Genomic DNA, 24,318 nt, shown 5'->3' with positions numbered 1-24,318 from the left:
AGTGTATGGAGGGTGGGTGTCGCTGTAGTATATGGAGAGTGAGTGTCGCTGTAGTATATGGAGGGTGAGTGTCGCTGTAGTATACGGAGGGTGGGTGTCGCTGTAGTATATGGAGGTGTGTGTCGCTGTAGTATATGGAGGGTGAGTGTCACTGTAGTATACGGAGGGTGGGTGTCGCTGTAGTGTATGGAGGGTGGGTGTCGCTGTAGTATATGGAGGGTGTGTGTCGCTGTAGTGTATGGAGGGTGTGTGTCGCTGTAGTATATGGAGGGTGGGTGTCGCTGTAGTGTATTGAGGGTGGGTGTCGCTGTAGTATATGGAGGGTGTCGCTGTAGTATATGGAGGGTGTCGCTGTAGTATATGGAGGGTGAGTGTCACTGTAGTATACGGAGGGTGGGTGTCGCTGTAGTGTATGGAGGGTGTGTGTCGCTGTAGTGTATGGAGGGTGTGTGTCGCTGTAGTATACGGAGGGTGGGTGTCGCTGTAGTGTATGGAGGGTGGGTGTCGCTGTAGTATATGGAGAGTGTCGCTGTAGTGTATGGAGGGTGGGTGTCGCTGTAGTATATGGAGGGTGTGTGTCGCTGTAGTATACGGAGGGTGTGTGTCGCTGTAGTATACGGAGGGTGGGTGTCGCTGTAGTATACGGAGGGTGTGTGTCGCTGTAGAATATGGAGGGTGTGTGTCGCTGTAGTATATGGATGGTGGGTGTCGCTGTAGTGTATTGAGGGAAGGTGTCGCTCTAGTATATGGAGGGTGTGTGTCGCTATAGTATATGGAGGGTGGGTGTCGCTGTAGTGTATTGAGGGTGGGTGTCGCTGTAGTATATGGAGGGTGTGTGTCGCTGTAGTATATGGAGGGTGGGTGTCGCTGTAGTATATGGAGGGTGGGTGTCGCTGTAGTATATGGAGGGTGTGTGTCGCTGTAGTATATGGAGGGTGTGTGTCGCTGTAGTATATGGAGGGTGTGTGTCGCTGTAGTATATGGAGGGTGGGTGTCGCTGTAGTATATGGAGGGTGTCGCTGTAGTATATGGAGGGTGAGTGTCACTGTAGTATATGGAGGGTGGGTGTCGCTGTAGTATATGGAGGGTGGGTGTCGCTGTAGTATATGGAGGGTGGGTGTCGCTGTAGTATATGGAGGGTGTGTGTCGCTGTAGTATATGGAGGGTGTGTGTCGCTGTAGTATATGGAGGGTGTGTGTCGCTGTAGTATATGGAGGGTGGGTGTCGCTGTAGTATATGGAGGGTGTCGCTGTAGTATATGGAGGGTGAGTGTCACTGTAGTATACGGAGGGTGGGTGTCGCTGTAGTGTATGGAGGGTGTGTGTCGCTGTAGTGTATGGAGGGTGTGTGTCGCTGTAGTATATGGAGGGTGGGTGTCACTGTAATATATGGAGGGTGTGTGTCGCTGTAGTATATGGAGGGTGTGTGTCGCTGTAGTATATGGAGGGTGTGTGTCGCTGTAGTATACGGAGGGTGGGTGTCGCTGTAGTGTATGGAGGGTGGGTGTCGCTGTAGTATATGGAGAGTGTCGCTGTAGTGTATGGAGGGTGGGTGTCGCTGTAGTATACGGAGGGTGTGTGTCGCTGTAGTATACGGAGGGTGTGTGTCGCTGTAGTATACGGAGGGTGGGTGTCGCTGTAGTATACGGAGGGTGTGTGTCGCTGTAGAATATGGAGGGTGTGTGTCGCTGTAGTATATGGAGGGTGGGTGTCGCTGTAGTGTATTGAGGGTGGGTGTCGCTCTAGTATATGTAGGGTGTGTGTCGCTGTAGTATATGGAGGGTGGGTGTCGCTGTAGTGTATTGAGGGTGGGTGTCGCTCTAGTATATGGAGGGTGGGTGTCGCTGTAGTATATGGAGGGTGTGTGTCGCTGTAGTGTATTGAGGGTGGGTGTCGCTGTAGTATATGGAGGGTGTGTGTCGCTGTAGTATATGGAGGGTGGGTGTCGCTGTAGTATATGGAGGGTGTGTGTCGCTGTAGTATATGGAGGGTGGGTGTCGCTGTAGTATATGGAGGGTGTGTGTCGCTGTAGTATATGGAGGGTGGGTGTCGCTGTAGTATATGGAGGGTGTGTGTCGCTGTAGTATATGGAGGGTGGGTGTCGCTGTAGTATATGGAGGGTGTGTGTCGCTGTAGTATATGGAGGGTGTGTGTCGCTGTAGTATATGGAGGGTGGGTGTCGCTGTAGTATATGGAGGGTGGGTGTCGCTGTAGTATATGGAGGGTGTGTGTCGCTGTAGTATATGGAGGGTGTGTGTCGCTGTAGTATATGGAGGGTGGGTGTCGCTGTAGTATATGGAGGGTGTGTGTCGCTGTAGTGTATTGAGGGTGGGTGTCGCTGTAGTATATGGAGGGTGGGTGTCGCTGTAGTATATGGAGGGTGTGTGTCGCTGTAGTATATGGAGAGTGTGTGTCGCTGTAGTATATGGAGGGTGTGTGTCGCTGTAGTATATGGAGGGTGTGTGTCGCTGTAGTATATGGAGGGTGGGTGTCGCTGTAGTATATGGAGGGTGGGTGTCGCTGTAGTATATGGAGGGTGGGTGTCGCTGTAGTATATGGAGGGTGTGTGTCGCTGTAGTATATGGAGGGTGGGTGTCGCTGTAGTGTATGGAGGGTGTGTGTCGCTGTAGTGTATGGAGGGTGGGTGTCGCTGTAGTATATGGAGGGTGGGTGTCGCTGTAGTATATGGAGGGTGTGTGTCGCTGTAGTATATGGAGGGTGGGTGTCGCTGTAGTATATGGAGGGTGTGTGTCGCTGTAGTATATGGAGGGTGTGTGTCGCTGTAGTATATGGAGGGTGGGTGTCGCTGTAGTATATGGAGGGTGGGTGTCGCTGTAGTATATGGAGGGTGTGTGTCGCTGTAGTATATGGAGGGTGTGTGTCGCTGTAGTATATGGAGGGTGGGTGTCGCTGTAGTATATGGAGGGTGTGTGTCGCTGTAGTGTATTGAGGGTGGGTGTCGCTGTAGTATATGGAGGGTGTGTGTCGCTGTAGTATATGGAGGGTGGGTGTCGCTGTAGTATATGGAGGGTGTGTGTCGCTGTAGTATATGGAGAGTGTGTGTCGCTGTAGTATATGGAGGGTGTGTGTCGCTGTAGTATATGGAGGGTGTGTGTCGCTGTAGTATATGGAGGGTGGGTGTCGCTGTAGTATATGGAGGGTGGGTGTCGCTGTAGTATATGGAGGGTGGGTGTCGCTGTAGTATATGGAGGTGTGTGTCGCTGTAGTGTATGGAGGGTGGGTGTCGCTGTAGTATATGGAGGGTGGGTGTCGCTGTAGTATATGGAGGGTGTGTGTCGCTGTAGTATATGGAGGGTGGGTGTCGCTGTAGTATATGGAGGGTGGGTGTCGCTGTAGTGTATGGAGGGTGTGTGTCGCTGTAGTATATGGAGGGTGGGTGTCGCTGTAGTATATGGAGGGTGTGTGTCGCTGTAGTATATGGAGGGTGGGTGTCGCTGTAGTATATGGAGGGTGGGTGTCGCTGTAGTATATGGAGGGTGTGTGTCGCTGTAGTATATGGAGGGTGGGTGTCGCTGTAGTATATGGAGGGTGGGTGTCGCTGTAGTATATGGAGGGTGGGTGTCGCTGTAGTATATGGAGGGTGTGTGTCGCTGTAGTATATGGAGGTGTGTGTCGCTGTAGTGTATGGAGGGTGTGTGTCGCTGTAGTATATGGAGGGTGTGTGTCGCTGTAGTATATGGAGGGTGGGTGTCGCTGTAGTATATGGAGGGTGTGTGTCGCTGTAGTATACGGAGGGTGGGTGTCGCTGTAGTGTATGGAGGGTGTGTGTCGCTGTAGTATATGGAGGGTGGGTGTCGCTGTAGTATATGGAGGGTGTGTGTCGCTGTAGTATATGGAGGGTGTGTGTCGCTGTAGTATATGGAGGGTGGGTGTCGCTGTAGTATATGGAGGGTGTGTGTCGCTGTAGTGTATGGAGGGTGGGTGTCGCTGTAGTATATGGAGGGTGGGTGTCGCTGTAGTATATGAAGGGTGTGTGTCGCTGTAGTATATGGAGGGTGGGTGTCGCTGTAGTATATGGAGGGTGGGTGTCGCTGTAGTATATGGAGGGTGTGTGTCGCTGTAGTATACGGTGTTCTCTCTTCTCACATTGTGTCGGGTCTGATTCTGGAATTCAGCATAAATCACCAGATGATGAGAGTGGAGGGGGGGCAGCACTGATGGAGGGGGGGCTGCACTGATGGAGGGGGGGCTGCACTGATGGAGGGGGGGCTGCACTGATGGAGGGGGGGCAGCACTGATGGAGGGGGGCAGCACTGATGGAGGGGGGGCAGCATTGATGGAGGGGGGGCAGCATTGATGGAGGGGGCAGCACTGATGGAGGGGGGGCTGCACTGATGGAGGGGGGGCTGCACTGATGGAGGGGGTGCAGCACTGATGGAGGGGGGCTGCACTGATGGAGGGGGGGCTGCACTGATGGAGGGGGGGCAGCACTGATGGAGGGGGGGCAGCACTGATGGAGGGGGGCAGCACTGATGGAGGGGGGGCTGCACTGATGGAGGGGGGGCAGCACTGATGGAGGGGGGGCTGCACTGATGGAGGGGGGGCTGCACTGATGGAGGGGGGGCTGCACTGATGGAGGGGGGGCAGCACTGATGGAGGGGGGCAGCACTGATGGAGGGGGGGCAGCATTGATGGAGGGGGGGCAGCATTGATGGAGGGGGCAGCACTGATGGAGGGGGGGCTGCACTGATGGAGGGGGGGCTGCACTGATGGAGGGGTGCAGCACTGATGGAGGGGGGCTGCACTGATGGAGGGGGGGCTGCACTGATGGAGGGGGGGCAGCACTGATGGAGGGGGGGCAGCACTGATGGAGGGGGGCAGCACTGATGGAGGGGGGGCTGCACTGATGGAGGGGGGGCAGCACTGATGGAGGGGGGGCTGCACTGATGGAGGGGGGGCTGCACTGATGGAGGGGGGACAGCACTGATGGAGGGGGGGCTGCACTGATGGAGGGGGGGCAGCACTGATGGAGGGGGGCTGCACTGATGGAGGGGGGGCAGCACTGAAGGAGGGGGGCTGCACTGATGGAGGGGGGCTGCACTGATGGAGGGGGGGCAGCACTGATGGAGGGGGGCTGCACTGATGGAGGGGGGGCAGCACTGAAGGAGGGGGGCTGTACTGATGGAGGGGGGCTGCACTGATGGAGGGGGGGCAGCACTGATGGAGGGGGGGCAGCACTGATGGAGGGGGGCTGCACTGATGGAGGGGGGGCAGCACTGAAGGAGGGGGGCTGTACTGATGGAGGGGGGCAGCACTGATGGAGGGTGGGCAGCACTGATGGAGGGGGGGCAGCACTGATGGAGGGGGGGCAGCACTGATGGAGGGGGGGCAGCACTGATGGAGGGGGGGCAGCACTGAAGGAGGGGGGCTGTACTGATGGAGGGGGGCAGCACTGATGGAGGGGGGGCAGCACTGATGGAGGGGGGGCAGCACTGATGGAGGGGGGCTGCACTGATGGAGGGGGGGCAGCACTGAAGGAGGGGGGCTGTACTGATGGAGGGGGGCAGCACTGATGGAGGGGGGGCAGCACTGATGGAGGGGGGGCAGCACTGATGGAGGGGGGGCAGCACTGAGGGGACACAGGACGGAGGAGCGGGACACAGGTTTAAGTGGGGTTGAACTGGTGACTGGGAGGGGGGTGGATGCAGTGGAAGAGGGGGCTCAGCTGGAGGAGGTGAGGGGCTGAGGCTGGAGGAGGGGGTCTTCTGGAGGAGGAGGCTGAGGGTGGAGGAGGAGGCTGAGGGTGGAGGAGGTGAGGGGCTCTACTGGAGGAGGGGGTCTGGCAGAGTCAGGTTTCAGTCCAGGCTCTCTCCTCTGAGCACTCTCTCTCACATCCACAGCTGTCTACATTCATTGTCCCAGCCAGAGAGACAGCCAGAGAGAGAGACTGCAGGGAGAGTGCACACAGAGCTCAGGCCAGCATCCTGCATAGAGAGCCCACCCATAGACTGCCCTCAGGAAAAGAGACATCCAGCTGACACAGAACAATAGCAAGCCCTGCACAGAGGGACCGCCCTGAATGTCTGCACAAAGGGGATGAAAGAGACAGCCCAGGGACGAGAACAAAGCGGTGAGACTGCCAGCCTGAGGGAAGAGACATCCTCACTAATGTGTGGGGAAGAGACGTCACCAGGTAAATTAAGAAGAGACCGCCAGCTATCGGCCCTAAGCCTGAGAGAGACGGACGGAGATCTCCTGGGATGGAGCGAGGATTAACACCAAGCGAGACCGCCAACTGGCCGAGACAGCGGTCACCTGAGCTGAATGGTGAGTGTAATACGTGTCTGCGAGACCGCCAGCAGCCATTGTATTATATATCTGCAAGACTACCTCAGCTGACGCTCTAATACTGCCATTACCCATCTCATTCCCCCTCACATCCTCCGTACCACAGAGCTGACGCTCTAATACTGCCATTACCCATCTCATTCCCCCTCAGATCCTCCATACCACAGAGCTGACGCTCTAATACTGCCATTACCCATCTCATTCCCCCTCAGATCCTCCGTACCACAGAGCTGACGCTCTAATACTGCCATTACCCATCTCATTCCCCCTCAGATCCTCCGTACCACAGAGCTGACGCTCTAATACAGCCATTACCCATCTCATTCCCCCTCACATCCTCCGTACCACAGAGCTGACGCTCTAATACTGCCATTACCCATCTCATTCCCCCTCAGATCCTCCGTACCACAGAGCTGACGCTCTAATACTGCCATTACCCATCTCATTCCCCCTCAGATCCTCCTTACCACAGAGCTGACGCTCTAATACTGCCATTACCCATCTCATTCCCCCTCACATCCTCCATACCACAGAGCTGACGCTCTAATACTGCCATTACCCATCTCATTCCCCCTCAGATCCTCCGTACCACAGAGCTGACGCTCTAATACTGCCATTACCCATCTCATTCCCCCTCAGATCCTCCGTACCACAGAGCTGACGCTCTAATACTGCCATTACCCATCTCATTCCCCCTCAGATCCTCCTTACCACAGAGCTGACGCTCTAATACTGCCATTACCCATCTCATTCCCCCTCACATCCTCCATACCACAGAGCTGACGCTCTAATACTGCCATTACCCATCTCATTCCCCCTCAGATCCTCCTTACCACAGAGCTGACGCTCTAATACTGCCATTACCCATCTCATTCCCCCTCAGATCCTCCATACCACAGAGCTGACGCTCTAATGCTGCCATTACCCATCTCATTCCCCCTCACATCCTCCGTACCACAGAGCTGACGCTCTAATACTGCCATTACCCATCTCATTCCCCCTCACATCCTCCATACCACAGAGCTGACGCTCTAATACTGCCATTACCCATCTCATTCCCCCTCAGATCCTCCGTACCACAGAGCTGACGCTCTAATACTGCCATTACCCATCTCATTCCCCCTCACATCCTCCGTACCACAGAGCTGACGCTCTAATACTGCCATTACCCATCTCATTCCCCCTCACATCCTCCATACCACAGAGCTGACGCTCTAATACTGCCATTACCCATCTCATTCCCCCTCAGATCCTCCTTACCACAGAGCTGACGCTCTAATACTGCCATTACCCATCTCATTCCCCCTCAGATCCTCCATACCACAGAGCTGACGCTCTAATGCTGCCATTACCCATCTCATTCCCCCTCACATCCTCCGTACCACAGAGCTGACGCTCTAATACTGCCATTACCCATCTCATTCCCCCTCACATCCTCCATACCACAGAGCTGACGCTCTAATACTGCCATTACCCATCTCATTCCCCCTCAGATCCTCCGTACCACAGAGCTGACGCTCTAATACTGCCATTACCCATCTCATTCCCCCTCACATCCTCCGTACCACAGAGCTGACGCTCTAATACTGCCATTACCCATCTCATTCCCCCTCACATCCTCCATACCACAGAGCTGACGCTCTAATACTGCCATTACCCATCTCATTCCCCCTCACATCCTCCATACCACAGAGCTGACGCTCTAATACTGCCATTACCCATCTCATTCCCTCTCACATCCTCCTTACCACAGAGCTGACGCTCTAATACTACCATTACCCATCTCATTCCCCCTCAGATCCTCCGTACCACAGAGCTGACGCTCTAATACTGCCATTACCCATCTCATTCCCTCTGAGATCCCTCCTTGCCATAGAGCTGACGCTCTAATACTGCCATTAACCATCTCATTCCCCCTCAGATCCTCCTTACCACAGAGCTGACGCTCTAATACTGCCATTACCCATCTCATTCCCCCTCAGATCCCTCCGTACCACAGAGCTGACGCTCTAATACTGCCATTACCCATCTCATTCCCTCTCAGATCCTCCATACCACAGAGCTGACGCTCTAATACTGCCATTACCCATCTCATTCCCTCTCAGATCCTCCATACCACAGAGCTGACGCTCTAATACTGCCATTACCCATCTCATTCCCTCTCAGATCCTCCATACCACAGAGCTGACGCTCTAATACTGCCATTACCCATCTCATTCCCCCTCAGATCCTCCGTACCCCAGAGCTGACGCTCTAATACTGCCATTACCCATCTCATTCCCCCTCAGATCCTCTGTACCACAGAGCTGACGCTCTAATACTGCCATTACCCATCTCATTCCCCCTCAGATCCTCCGTACCACAGAGCTGACGCTCTAATACTGCCATTACCCATCTCATTCCCCCTCAGATCCTCCATACCACAGAGCTGACGCTCTAATACTGCCATTACCCATCTCATTCCCCCTCACATCCTCCGTACCACACAGCTGACGCTCTAATACTGCCATTACCCATCTCATTCCCCCTCACATCCTCCGTACCACACAGCTGACGCTCTAATACAGCCATTACCCATCTCATTCCCCCTCACATCCTCCGTACCACAGAGCTGACGCTCTAATACTGCCATTACCCATCTCATTCCCCCTCACATGCTCCGTACCACACAGCTGACGCTCTAATACTGCCATTACCCATCTCATTCCCCCTCAGATCCTCCATACCACAGAGCTGACGCTCTAATACTGCCATTACCCATCTCATTCCCCCTCACATCCTCCGTACCACAGAGCTGACGCTCTAATACTGCCATTACCCATCTCATTCCCCCTCACATCCTCCGTACCACAGAGCTGACGCTCTAATACTGCCATTACCCATCTCATTCCCCCTCAGATCCTCCATACCACAGAGCTGACGCTCTAATACTGCCATTACCCATCTCATTCCCCCTCAGATCCTCCGTACCACAGAGCTGACGCTCTAATACTGCCATTACCCATCTCATTCCCCCTCAGATCCTCCGTACCACAGAGCTGACGCTCTAATACAGCCATTACCCATCTCATTCCCCCTCACATCCTCCGTACCACAGAGCTGACGCTCTAATACTGCCATTACCCATCTCATTCCCCCTCAGATCCTCCGTACCACAGAGCTGACGCTCTAATACTGCCATTACCCATCTCATTCCCCCTCAGATCCTCCTTACCACAGAGCTGACGCTCTAATACTGCCATTACCCATCTCATTCCCCCTCACATCCTCCATACCACAGAGCTGACGCTCTAATACTGCCATTACCCATCTCATTCCCCCTCAGATCCTCCGTACCACAGAGCTGACGCTCTAATACTGCCATTACCCATCTCATTCCCCCTCAGATCCTCCGTACCACAGAGCTGACGCTCTAATACTGCCATTACCCATCTCATTCCCCCTCAGATCCTCCTTACCACAGAGCTGACGCTCTAATACTGCCATTACCCATCTCATTCCCCCTCACATCCTCCATACCACAGAGCTGACGCTCTAATACTGCCATTACCCATCTCATTCCCCCTCAGATCCTCCTTACCACAGAGCTGACGCTCTAATACTGCCATTACCCATCTCATTCCCCCTCAGATCCTCCATACCACAGAGCTGACGCTCTAATGCTGCCATTACCCATCTCATTCCCCCTCACATCCTCCGTACCACAGAGCTGACGCTCTAATACTGCCATTACCCATCTCATTCCCCCTCACATCCTCCATACCACAGAGCTGACGCTCTAATACTGCCATTACCCATCTCATTCCCCCTCAGATCCTCCGTACCACAGAGCTGACGCTCTAATACTGCCATTACCCATCTCATTCCCCCTCACATCCTCCGTACCACAGAGCTGACGCTCTAATACTGCCATTACCCATCTCATTCCCCCTCACATCCTCCATACCACAGAGCTGACGCTCTAATACTGCCATTACCCATCTCATTCCCCCTCAGATCCTCCTTACCACAGAGCTGACGCTCTAATACTGCCATTACCCATCTCATTCCCCCTCAGATCCTCCATACCACAGAGCTGACGCTCTAATGCTGCCATTACCCATCTCATTCCCCCTCACATCCTCCGTACCACAGAGCTGACGCTCTAATACTGCCATTACCCATCTCATTCCCCCTCACATCCTCCATACCACAGAGCTGACGCTCTAATACTGCCATTACCCATCTCATTCCCCCTCAGATCCTCCGTACCACAGAGCTGACGCTCTAATACTGCCATTACCCATCTCATTCCCCCTCACATCCTCCGTACCACAGAGCTGACGCTCTAATACTGCCATTACCCATCTCATTCCCCCTCACATCCTCCATACCACAGAGCTGACGCTCTAATACTGCCATTACCCATCTCATTCCCCCTCACATCCTCCATACCACAGAGCTGACGCTCTAATACTGCCATTACCCATCTCATTCCCTCTCACATCCTCCTTACCACAGAGCTGACGCTCTAATACTACCATTACCCATCTCATTCCCCCTCAGATCCTCCGTACCACAGAGCTGACGCTCTAATACTGCCATTACCCATCTCATTCCCTCTGAGATCCCTCCTTGCCATAGAGCTGACGCTCTAATACTGCCATTAACCATCTCATTCCCCCTCAGATCCTCCTTACCACAGAGCTGACGCTCTAATACTGCCATTACCCATCTCATTCCCCCTCAGATCCCTCCGTACCACAGAGCTGACGCTCTAATACTGCCATTACCCATCTCATTCCCTCTCAGATCCTCCATACCACAGAGCTGACGCTCTAATACTGCCATTACCCATCTCATTCCCTCTCAGATCCTCCATACCACAGAGCTGACGCTCTAATACTGCCATTACCCATCTCATTCCCTCTCAGATCCTCCATACCACAGAGCTGACGCTCTAATACTGCCATTACCCATCTCATTCCCCCTCAGATCCTCCGTACCCCAGAGCTGACGCTCTAATACTGCCATTACCCATCTCATTCCCCCTCAGATCCTCTGTACCACAGAGCTGACGCTCTAATACTGCCATTACCCATCTCATTCCCCCTCAGATCCTCCGTACCACAGAGCTGACGCTCTAATACTGCCATTACCCATCTCATTCCCCCTCAGATCCTCCATACCACAGAGCTGACGCTCTAATACTGCCATTACCCATCTCATTCCCCCTCACATCCTCCGTACCACACAGCTGACGCTCTAATACTGCCATTACCCATCTCATTCCCCCTCACATCCTCCGTACCACACAGCTGACGCTCTAATACAGCCATTACCCATCTCATTCCCCCTCACATCCTCCGTACCACAGAGCTGACGCTCTAATACTGCCATTACCCATCTCATTCCCCCTCACATGCTCCGTACCACACAGCTGACGCTCTAATACTGCCATTACCCATCTCATTCCCCCTCACATCCTCCGTACCACAGAGCTGACGCTCTAATACTGCCATTACCCATCTCATTCCCCCTCAGATCCTCCATACCACAGAGCTGACGCTCTAATACTGCCATTACCCATCTCATTCCCTCTGAGATCCCTCCTTGCCATAGAGCTGACGCTCTAATACTGCCATTAACCATCTCATTCCCCCTCAGATCCTCCTTACCACAGAGCTGACGCTCTAATACTGCCATTACCCATCTCATTCCCCCTCAGATCCCTCCGTACCACAGAGCTGACGCTCTAATACTGCCATTACCCATCTCATTCCCTCTCAGATCCTCCATACCACAGAGCTGACGCTCTAATACTGCCATTACCCATCTCATTCCCTCTCAGATCCTCCATACCACAGAGCTGACGCTCTAATACTGCCATTACCCATCTCATTCCCTCTCAGATCCTCCATACCACAGAGCTGACGCTCTAATACTGCCATTACCCATCTCATTCCCCCTCAGATCCTCCGTACCCCAGAGCTGACGCTCTAATACTGCCATTACCCATCTCATTCCCTCTCAGATCCTCCGTACCACAGAGCTGACGCTCTAATACTGCCATTACCCATCTCATTCCCTCTCAGATCCTCCATACCACAGAGCTGACGCTCTAATACTGCCATTACCCATCTCATTCCCTCTCAGATCCTCCATACCACAGAGACGACGCTCTAATACTGCCATTACCCATCTCATTCCCCCTCAGATCCTCCGTACCACAGAGCTGACGCTCTAATACAGCCATTACCCATCTCATTCCCCCTCACATCCTCCGTACCACAGAGCTGACGCTCTAATACTGCCATTACCCATCTCATTCCCCCTCACATCCTCCGTACCACAGAGCTGACGCTCTAATACTGCCATTACCCATCTCATTCCCCCTCAGATCCTCTGTACCACAGAGCTGACGCTCTAATACTGCCATTACCCATCTCATTCCCTCTCAGATCCTCCGTACCACAGAGCTGACGCTCTAATACTGCCATTACCCATCTCATTCCCCCTCAGATCCTCCATAGCACAGAGCTGACGCTCTAATACTGCCATTACCCATCTCATTCCCCCTCAGATCCTCCATACCACAGAGCTGACGCTCTAATACTGCCATTACCCATCTCATTCTCCCTCAGTCCCTTCTTGCCATAGAGCTGACGCTCTAATACTGCCATTACCCATCTCATTCCCCCTCAGATCCTCCATACCACAGAGCTGACGCTCTAATACTGCCATTACCCATCTCATTCTCCCTCAGTCCCTTCTTGCCATAGAGCTGACGCTCTAATACTGCCATTACCCATCTCATTCCCTCTCAGATCCTCCGTACCACAGAGCTGACGCTCTAATACTGCCATTACCCATCTCATTCTCCCTCAGTCCCTTCTTGCCATAGAGCTGACGCTCTAATACTGCCATTAACCATCTCATTCCCCCTCAGATCCTCCTTACCACAGAGCTGACGCTCTAATACTGCCATTACCCATCTCATTCCCCCTCAGATCCCTCCGTACCACAGAGCTGATGCTCTAATACTGCCATTACCCATCTCATTCCCCCTCAGATCCTCCGTACTACAGAGCTGACGCTCTAATACTGCCATTACCCATCTCATTCCCTCTCAGATCCTCCATACCACAGAGCTGACGCTCTAATACTGCCATTACCCATCTCATTCCCTCTCAGATCCTCCATACCACAGAGCTGACGCTCTAATACTGCCATTACCCATCTCATTCCCCCTCAGATCCTCCGTACCCCAGAGCTGACGCTCTAATACTGCCATTACCCATCTCATTCCCCCTCAGATCCTCCGTACCACAGAGCTGACGCTCTAATACTGCCATTACTCATCTCATTCCCTCTCAGATCCTCCGTACCACAGAGCTGACGCTCTAATACTGCCATTACCCATCTCATTCCCCCTCAGATCCTCCGTACCACAGAGCTGACGCTCTAATACAGCCATTACCCATCTCATTCCCCCTCACATCCTCCGTACCACAGAGCTGACGCTCTAATACTGCCATTACTCATCTCATTCCCTCTCAAATCCTCCGTACCACAGAGCTGACGCTCTAATACTGCCATTACCTATCTCATTCCCTCTCAGATCCTCCATACCACAGAGCTGACGCTCTAATACTGCCATTACCCATCTCATTCCCTCTCAGATCCTCCGTACCACAGAGCTGACGCTCTAATACTGCCATTACCCATCTAATTCCCCCTCAGATTCTCCGTACCACAGAGCTGACGCTCTAATACTGCCATTACCCATCTCATTCCCTCTCAGATCCTCCGTGCCACAGAGCTGACGCTCTAATACTGCCATTACCCATCTAATTCCCCCTCAGATTCTCCGTACCACAGAGCTGACGCTCTAATACTGCCATTACCCATCTCATTCCCCCTCAGATCCTCCTTACCACAGAGCTGACGCTCTAATACTGCCATTACCCATCTCATTCCCCCTCAGATCCTCCGTACCACAGAGCTGACGCTCTAATACTGCCATTACCCATCTCATTCTCCCTCAGATCCTCCGTACCACAGAGCTGACGCTCTAATACTGCCATTACCCATCTCATTCCCCCTCAGATCCTCCGTACCACAGAGCTGACGCTCTAATACTGCCATTACCCATCTCATTCCCCCTCAGATCCTCCGTATCACAGAGCTGACGCTCTAATACTGCCATTACCCATCTCATTCTCCCTCAGATCCTCCGTATCATAGAGCTGACGCTCTAATACTGCCATTACCCATCTCATTCCCCCTCAGATCCTCCGTACCACAGAGCTGACGCTCTAATACTGCCATTACCCATCTCATTCCCCCTCAGATCCTCCGTACCACAGAGCTGACGCTCTAATACTGCCATTTCCCATCTCATTCCCCCTCAGATCATCCGTACCACAGAGCTGACGCTCTAATACTGCCATTACCCATCTAATTCCCCCTCAGATTCTCCGTACCACAGAGCTGACGCTCTAATACTGCCATTACCCATCTCATTCCCTCTCAGATCCTCCGTGCCACAGAGCTGACGCTCTAATACTGCCATTACCCATCTAATTCCCCCTCAGATTCTCCGTACCACAGAGCTGACGCTCTAATACTGCCATTACCCATCTCATTCCCCCTCAGATCCTCCTTACCACAGAGCTGACGCTCTAATACTGCCATTACCCATCTCATTCCCCCTCAGATCCTCCGTACCACAGAGCTGACGCTCTAATACTGCCATTACCCATCTCATTCTCCCTCAGATCCTCCGTACCACAGAGCTGACGCTCTAATACTGCCATTACCCATCTCATTCCCCCTCAGATCCTCCGTACCACAGAGCTGACGCTCTAATACTGCCATTACCCATCTCATTCCCCCTCAGATCCTCCGTATCACAGAGCTGACGCTCTAATACTGCCATTACCCATCTCATTCTCCCTCAGATCCTCCGTATCATAGAGCTGACGCTCTAATACTGCCATTACCCATCTCATTCCCCCTCAGATCCTCCGTACCACAGAGCTGACGCTCTAATACTGCCATTACCCATCTCATTCCCCCTCAGATCCTCCGTACCACAGAGCTGACGCTCTAATACTGCCATTTCCCATCTCATTCCCCCTCAGATCATCCGTACCACAGAGCTGACGCTCTAATACTGCCATTACCCATCTCATTCCCCCTCAGATCCTCCGTACCACAGAGCTTACGCTCTAATACTGCCATTACCCATCTCATTCCCTCTCAGATCCTCCATACCACAGAGCTGACGCTCTAATACTGCCATTACCCATCTCATTCCCCCTCAGATCCTCCGTACCACAGAGCTGACGCTCTAATACTTCCATTACCCATCTCATTCCCCCTCAGATCCTCCTTACCACAGAGCTGACGCTCTAATACTGCCATTACCCATCTCATTCCCCCTCAGATCCTCCATACCACAGAGCTGACGCTCTAATACTGCCATTACCCATCTCATTCCCCCTCAGATCCTCCTTACCACAGAGCTGACGCTCTAATACTGCCATTACCCATCTCATTCCCCCTCAGATCCTCCGTACCACAGAGCTGACGCTCTAATACTACCATTACCCATCTCATTCCCCCTCAGATCCCTCCATACCACAGAGCTGACGCTCTAATACTGCCATTACCCATCTCATTCCCCCTCAGATCCCTCCATACCACAGAGCTGACGCTCTAATACTGCCATTACCCATCTCATTCTCCCTCAGATCCTCCATACCACAGAGCTGACGCTCTAATGCTGCCATTACCCATCTCATTCCCCCTCAGATCCTCCATACCACAGAGCTGACGCTCTAATACTGCCATTACCCATCTCATTCCCTCTCGGATCCTCCATACCACAGAGCTGACGCTCTAATGCTGCCATTACCCATCTCATTCCCCCTCAGATCCTCCATACCACAGAGCTGACGCTCTAATACTGCCATTAACCATCTCATTCCCCCTCAGATCCTCCATACCACAGAGCTGACGCTCTAATACTGCCATTACCCATCTCATTCCCTCTCGGATCCTCCATACCACAGAGCTGACGCTCTAATACTGCCATTACCCATCTCATTCCCCCTCAGATCCTCCGTACCACAGAGCTGACGCTCTAATACTTCCATTACCCATCTCATTCCCCCTCAGATCCTCCTTACCACAGAGCTGACGCTCTAATACTGCCATTACCCATCTCATTCTCCCTCAGATCCTCCATACCACAGAGCTGACGCTCTAATGCTGCCATTACCCATCTCATTCTCCCTCAGATCCTCCATACCACAGAGCTGACGCTCTAATGCTGCCATTACCCATCTCATTCCCCCTCAGATCCTCCATACCACAGAGCTGACGCTCTAATACTGCCATTACCCATCTCATTCCCCTTCAGATCCTCCATACCACAGAGCTGACGCTCTAATACTGCCATTACCCATCTCATTCCCCCTCACATCCTCCGTACCACAGAGCTGACGCTCTAATACTGCCATTACCCATCTCATTCCTTCTCACATCCTCCGTACCACAGAGCTGACGCTCTAATACTGCCATTACCCATCTCATTCCCCCTCAGATCCTCCGTACCACAGAGCTGACACTCTAATACTGCCATTAACCATCTCATTCCCCCTCAGATCCTCCATACCACAGAGCTGACGCTCTAATGCTGCCATTACCCATCTCATTCCCCCTCAGATCCTCCATACCACAGAGCTGACGCTCTAATACTGCCATTACCCATCTCATTCCCTCTCGGATCCTCCATACCACAGAGCTGACGCTCTAATACTGCCATTACCCATCTCATTCCCCTTCAGATCCTCCGTACCACAGAGCTGACACTCTAATACTGCCATTACCCATCTCATTCCCCCTCAGATCCTCCGTACCACAGAGCTGACACTCTAATACTGCCATTACCCATCTCATTCCCCTTCAGATCCTCCGTACCACAGAGCTGACGCTCTAATACTGCCATTACCCATCTCATTCCCCTTCAGATCCTCCATACCACAGAGCTGACGCTCTAATGCTGCCATTACCCATCTCATTCCCCCTCAGATCCTCCATACCACAGAGCTGACGCTCTAATACTGCCATTACCCATCTCATTCCCTCTCGGATCCTCCATACCACAGAGCTGACGCTCTAATACTGCCATTACCCATCTCATTCCCCCTCAGATCCTCCGTACCACAGAGCTGACGCTCTAATACTGCCATTACCCATCTCATTCCCCCTCAGATCCTCCATACCACAGAGCTGACGCTCTAATACTGCCATTACCCATCTCATTCCCCCTCACATCCTCCGTACCACAGAGCTGACACTCTAATGCTGCCATTACCCATCTCATTCCCCCTCAGATCCTCCATACCACAGAGCTGACGCTCTAATACTGCCATTACCCATCTCATTCCTTCTCACATCCTCTGTACCACAGAGCTGACGCTCTAATACTGCCATTACCCATCTCATTCCCCCTCAGATCCTCCGTACCACAGAGCTGACACTCTAATACTGCCATTACCCATCTCATTCCTTCTCACATCCTCTGTACCACAGAGCTGACGCTCTAATACTGCCATTACCCATCTCATTCCCCCTCAGATCCTCCGTACCACAGAGCTGACACTCTAATACTGCCATTACCCATCTCATTCCCCCTCAGATCCTCCGTACCACAGAGCTGACGCTCTAATACTGCCATTACCCATCTCATTCCCCCTCAGATCCTCCGTACCACAGAGCTGACGCTCTAATACTGCCATTACCCATCTCATTCCCCCTCAGATCCTCCGTACCACAGAGCTGACGCTCTAATACTGCCATTACCCATCTCATTCCCCCTCAGATCCTCCATACCACAGAGCTGACGCTCTAATACTGCCATTACCCATCTCATTCCCCCTCAGATCCTCCATACCACAGAGCTGACGCTCTAATACTGCCATTACCCATCTCATTCCTTCTCACATCCTCTGTACCACAGAGCTGACGCTCTAATACTGCCATTACCCATCTCATTCCCCCTCAGATCCTCCGTACCACAGAGCTGACACTCTAATACTGCCATTACCCATCTCATTCCTTCTCACATCCTCTGTACCACAGAGCTGACGCTCTAATACTGCCATTACCCATCTCATTCCCCCTCAGATCCTCCGTACCACAGAGCTGACACTCTAATACTGCCATTACCCATCTCATTCCTTCTCACATCCTCTGTACCACAGAGCTGACGCTCTAATACTGCCATTACCCATCTCATTCCCCCTCAGATCCTCCTTACCACAGAGCTGACACTCTAATACTGCCATTACCCATCTCATTCCCCCTCAGATCCTCCGTACCACAGAGCTGACGCTCTAATACTGCCATTACCCATCTCATTCCCCCTCAGATCCTCCGTACCACAGAGCTGACGCTCTAATACTGCCATTACCCATCTCATTCCTTCTCACATCCTCTGTACCACAGAGCTGACGCTCTAATACTGCCATTACCCATCTCATTCCCCCTCAGATCCTCCGTACCACAGAGCTGACACTCTAATACTGCCATTACCCATCTCATTCCCCCTCAGATCCTCCGTACCACAGAGCTGACGCTCTAATACTGCCATTACCCATCTCATTCCCCCTCAGATCCTCCGTACCACACAGCTGACGCTCTAATACTGCCATTAACCATTTCATGACATCTCAGATTTGCTGTTTGTAAACCCTTCTTCCCTCGTGGACATTTGAGCTGACACTCTGTCCGATGTCCTGCAGGAAGGATATGGGGGTGTAGGACGGTGCTCGGGGATATGAGGGTCCCCAGCCACACTTATTTCACGCCTCTCCAGACTTTCTAGCCGCCAGTAAATGACCCTTAACTAGATCCGGTCACCAGGGAATCTTCCAGATAAACATCTTATAACCAAACACTTTCTAGAGGGAAGATCCAGACATGACGGGCATGAGACCCTGAGCGTGACATCAGTGACTCGGTGCCAGCTGGAGTTCATCTCAACATTACGGTGCCACCTTGTACTACAGCCTGTGCCATCCAGAGCTGTGCCCCCCTAGAGCTGTGTCCCTCCAGAGCTGTGCCATCCAGAGCTGTACTGTCCAGAGCTGTGGCCCCCCCAGAGCTGTACTGTCCAGAGCTGTGCCCCTCCAGAGCTGTGCCCCCCCAGATCTGTACTGTCCAGAGCTGTGCCCCCCCCAGAGCTGTACTGTCCAGAGCTGTACTGTACAGAGCTGTGCCCCTCCAGAGCTGTGCCCCTCCAGAGCTGTACTGTCCAGAGCTGTGCCCCCCCCAGAGCTGTGCCCCCCCCAGAGCTGTGCCCCCCCAGAGCTGTGCCCCTCCAGAGCTGTGCCCCTCCAGAGCTGTACTGTCCAGAGCTGTGCCCCCCCCAGAGCTGTACTGTCCAGAGCTGTACTGTACAGAGCTGTGCCCCTCCAGAGCTGTACTGTCCAGAGCTGTGCCCCCCCAGAGCTGTGCCCCCCCCAGAGCTGTGCCCCCCCAGAGCTGTGCCCCCCCAGAGCTGTGCCCCTCCAGAGCTGTGCCCCCCCAGAGCTGTGCCCCTCCAGAGCTGTGCCCCCCCAGAGCTGTGCCCCCCCCAGAGCTGTGCCCCCCCAGAGCTGTGCCCCTCCAGAGCTGTGCCCCTCCAGAGCTGTACTGTCCAGAGCTGTGCCCCCCCCAGAGCTGTACTGTACAGAGCTGTGCCCCCCCAGAGCTGTGCCGTCCAGAGCTGTGCCCCTCCAGAGCTATACTGTCCAGAGCTGTACTGTCTAGAGCTGTGCCCCTCCAGAGCTGTGCCCCTCCAGAGCTGTACCGTCCAGAGCTGTGCCCCTCCAGAGCTGTGCCATGCAGAGCTGTACCATTCAGATCTGTGCCCCTCCAGAGCTGGGCCCCTCCAGAGCTGGGCCCCCCTAGAGCTGTGCCCCTCCAAAGCGTCCCCACCCCCCCGAGCTGTGCCCTCCAGATCCCATCTGGACATCTTGAACCACCCTGGGTGAACAGTGGCAGATCATGGTTTATAAATACCATAGATGATCATCTGGTCATCTCACATGTTGTCTTCTATGATGACTGTACATTACAAGAGCCGATTGCTTGACACTCTGAATACAGAAGGCCAGTGGTTCCTGACAAGTCCTTGTAGATGCTCATCAGACCCTGGGAATCAGCTTCTAACTGCTACCAGTAGGTGGCCAATGGATCCTGGGAATCTGACGAATGAATTCTGTGTACTAAATTGTATGCACCTTACTCTTCCTTTCCTTGTTTGTCAGAATGACTGGTGTCTGTCTATGTATTTGTATTATTATTGTTATTATAGCGCCATTAATTCCATGGCACTTTACATGTGAGGAGGGGTGTACATATTAAAAGTAAGGACAATAATCCTGAGCTATACAAGTCATGTGATACCGAAAGAGAAAGAAAGAGCCGCTGATGTCCTTGAAGTTATGAATAAAAAAGGCAAATTTTATTTTTAGATAATAATAGTAACATACATATAAATACACAAACTATCCCCAAGTGCCCCGTAACCTCTTGGACAAATTGAGAGCCTGTCACGTGATTGTCCAAATCATGGTGAGCCAAAGGAGTAAATGGTGGATCAGAAAAGTAGCAGCCAAAATGGCACAAGCCACACAGAGCCCAAGTATTATACCAAGTGGATGGAGGGCTCCGTGTGGAGTAAAAAAGTTATCAGGCTTACCCGAAAGAGGCGGCAGGGACAGGACGGAGGATGTGGAGCTCCCCGACGCGCGTTTCGCTTGAGAAAGCGGCTTTGCCACGTTTTGGGGTGATCAAAACAACACCAGCATTTCCCGTGGACGACACCACCCTTCACCAGGAATGGAGGCCTGCAATAACCGTCCACAATCCTTTATGTCTGCACTTTTTTTTTTTTTTTTTTTCTCATCCTTATTCTTATCCTTATCATTTTTACTTTTTTGTGTTTCATTTTTCTTTTATTTTTATATTTTTCTTTATATTTTTTTAGCATATTTCATATTTTTTCACAACTTTTATATGGTTGAGGTTGTATTATTTCAGTTATTATGCCCTGGATGACCCATGTGGGCCAGCATGTATCATCCATATGTTTAGGGCTATTGAAAATATATATTCAACATACAGCACTATTTATATAATGCTGGTTATGGATTTAGAGAGTTTCTTATTTAATATTAGTATTTTTCCTTGTTCAAAAATCATCTTCATGTGTCTAAAGAAAGAAGCGCCATTGTATGCATGTCGGGTATAAAGCTAGCGTAATATTTCTACTGAGGGGAAGGATTGTCTCACTGACAGGTACAGGAATCGTCTGATTGCACTGATCGCCTCAAAAGGTTGTGCAACAAAATATTAAGTTAAGGAACCATCATTTCTGTCCAGGCCGATCTCATGAGGTTTACTTTTTTTTTAAAATCCAGATCATAATTTTCAGAAGATAATACATGACTTTAGATACCCTCTAGATCAGAGGTCTCAGTAGGAACTAGATGACTTGTTTCTCCCTGTAGAGCAGAACTCTCATTAGATAACATATGGCTTGTGGATCCTTCTAGATCAGAGCTCCCAGTAGATAATACACGGCTTGTGATACCTTCTAGATCAGAGTTCCCAATATACAGTTTGCCTACTGTCTAGATCACAGCTCCCAGTAGATAATGAATGGCTGGTACCTTCCAGATTAGAGCTCCCAGTAGATCATACATGACTTGTATTACCTTTAGATCAGAGCTCTCAGTAAATAAAAAATGTCATGTGGTACCCTCTAGATAACAGTTCCTAGTGGATAATACATGGGTTGTTACACCCGTTAGATCAGATCTTTCACTAGATAATACATGGCTTTTGGTACATTTTAGATCAGAGCTTCCAGTAGTTATTACATGGCATGTAGTGTACTCTGGATCAGTAGTCCAGTAGATAATACTTGTGAAAACTTGTGACATCATCTAGACTAGAACTCCCAGTAGATATTACCCGGCTTGAGTCACCTTTTAGCTCAGAGCATCCAGTAAACAATACATGGCTTGTGGTACCTTCTAGATAAGAGCTCCTACTAGATCATGCATGGGTTGCTATACCCTTTAGATTAGACCTCCCAGTACATAATACATGTTTTGTGGTAGATCCTCTGTATCAGAGCTGCCAGTAGATAATACAAGACTTGTGGTTCCTTCTGGATCAGAGCTCCCAGTAGATCTTATACAGCTTGTGTGTAATAATTATGAAGGTACTATGGAATCTGATTGCGTAGGATGGAACAAATCTGAGACCAAAGTTGAGGCAAATAAACTGTATTTACCAAAGCAAGGAGTATAATCCTGAAATTAAAGCGAAGTGCACAGCACAAAACGGAAATATCCAGAAACTATGATAGCGGGGTGCGACTGCTAATAAAAGCATGTCCAGCAGTTATATGAAGCAAGAGTGCGACCGGCACTTAGACGTAGTGGTCCAGAAATATGCAGACAGTGGAGCCGACACCTTTCATGGGAGTCCCGAAATATGCAGGTGGAGTACAACAAGGAGAAGGTTTTTCAGTGTACTTCTCTTTGAGCTGAAAAGTCCCGCTGAAGTCCAGCACTGCAGCCTGCACAGACACAGTCCAAGAAGTATTACTCAGATAATAATGTCAGAAATTCTTGCAGACCACAGTAGAACCAGAAATGTACAGCTCCTCTCTTTAGAAGTTTGGACAAAAGATAACCACTGCCAGGATCAGGAAGAAGCACAGAGGACTGAAGTCAGCTGGAAGTGATGAGGCAGAGCACAGAATAAAGGAGCAGCAGCAGGAACTCCAGAAGCAAGCCAGGAGGAAGCTCAGAAGCCAACAGCAACAAAATACTCAGGTAAGGAGTGTTTCCCGACCCGCACTTAAATTACAGCTCCGACAGGAAGTTCAAGGACCGGGCGAAGTACCAGACTCCATCTTGACGAGGGCAAAACAGGCTCCATGGAACATCCGGAAACCTTACATTACTCCCACCTTAGAAGCAGCCTCAGGACGATCCAGGACCAGTTTTCCCGGGAAATTCTGATGAAACATGGCAATCTTTTGAGGCGCACAGATATTACTTGCAGGCTTCCAAGAGTTCTCCGACGAATATCCCTGCCACTTAATGAGGTACTACAGATGATCTCCTGTGGATCCTGGAGTCCAGAATCTCCTCCACAACAAATTGTTCTTGCCTGTCCACCAACACAGGCTGAGGAGGAGGAGGCGCAGTATGACCATGAAAAGTATTCGGAGACACAGGTTGTAATAAGGAGACATAGAACACAGGATGTACCTTCATGGTCCTTGGTAACTTCAGACGGCAGGCAACGGAGCTCATGATACCAGAGATCTTGAATGGACCAATGAATTTTTGTCCCAGCTTCTGTGACGGAACATTCAATTTCAAATTCTTGGTGGATAACCACACTGAGTCCCCTACCTTAAACATAGGTTGAGAAGACCTGCACCTATCGGCTGATCTTTTGTACCTCTCCTGTGCAGTAGATAGCGATTCCTTTAAAGTTTCCAGATTCTGTTTAATCACCGCCAACCTCTCATCTACTGCAGGCATCGGAGCATCGATTGGAAATCTGGTAAAAATACTAGGATGATAACCCAGGTTGGCAAATAAGGGGGTTACCTTAGTAGATGTACTCTGCGAGTTATTGTAAGAGAATGCTAGTAGAGGAAGCAACTCCAACCAGTCGTCCTGCGAGTGACTGATAAAGCACCGAAGATTCTGCTCCAAAGTCTGATTAGTCCGGTCCATCTGCCCATTAGTCTGAGGATGATATGCTGAAGACAGACAGACATTAACACCAAGCGCAGAAAAGAAACCCTTCCAGAATCTGGACGTAAACTGCACTCCCCGATCAGAGATGATTTAATCTGGAACTCCATGCAGCTGGGACACATTCTGAATGACCAGATCTACCATCTCCATAGCATAGGGAAGACCAGTACAAGGAATGAAGT

At 51.6% G+C, this 24,318-nt stretch overlaps 1 protein-coding gene across 1 annotated transcript in view; it reads left to right on the top strand.

Moving 5' to 3' along the window:
• The first annotated feature begins 5,748 nt into the window (after positions 1 to 5,748).
• The window catches only part of DCHS1 (dachsous cadherin-related 1), a 168,941-nt gene continuing 150,371 nt past the window's right edge, over positions 5,749 to 24,318 (top strand). The window contains exon 1 of the mRNA XM_073562898.1: positions 5,749 to 6,287. The gene's annotated coding sequence lies outside the window, so the exon portion shown is untranslated. The remainder of the gene's footprint in view (positions 6,288 to 24,318) is intronic.

The sequence above is a fragment of the Dendrobates tinctorius genome, unplaced genomic scaffold, assembly GCF_039654945.1.
Source record: "Dendrobates tinctorius isolate UK_male_01 unplaced genomic scaffold, ASM3965494v1 ptg000369l, whole genome shotgun sequence".
Lineage (NCBI taxonomy): Eukaryota > Metazoa > Chordata > Amphibia > Anura > Dendrobatidae > Dendrobates > Dendrobates tinctorius.
This window is presented reverse-complemented; position numbering and strand designations above follow the sequence as displayed.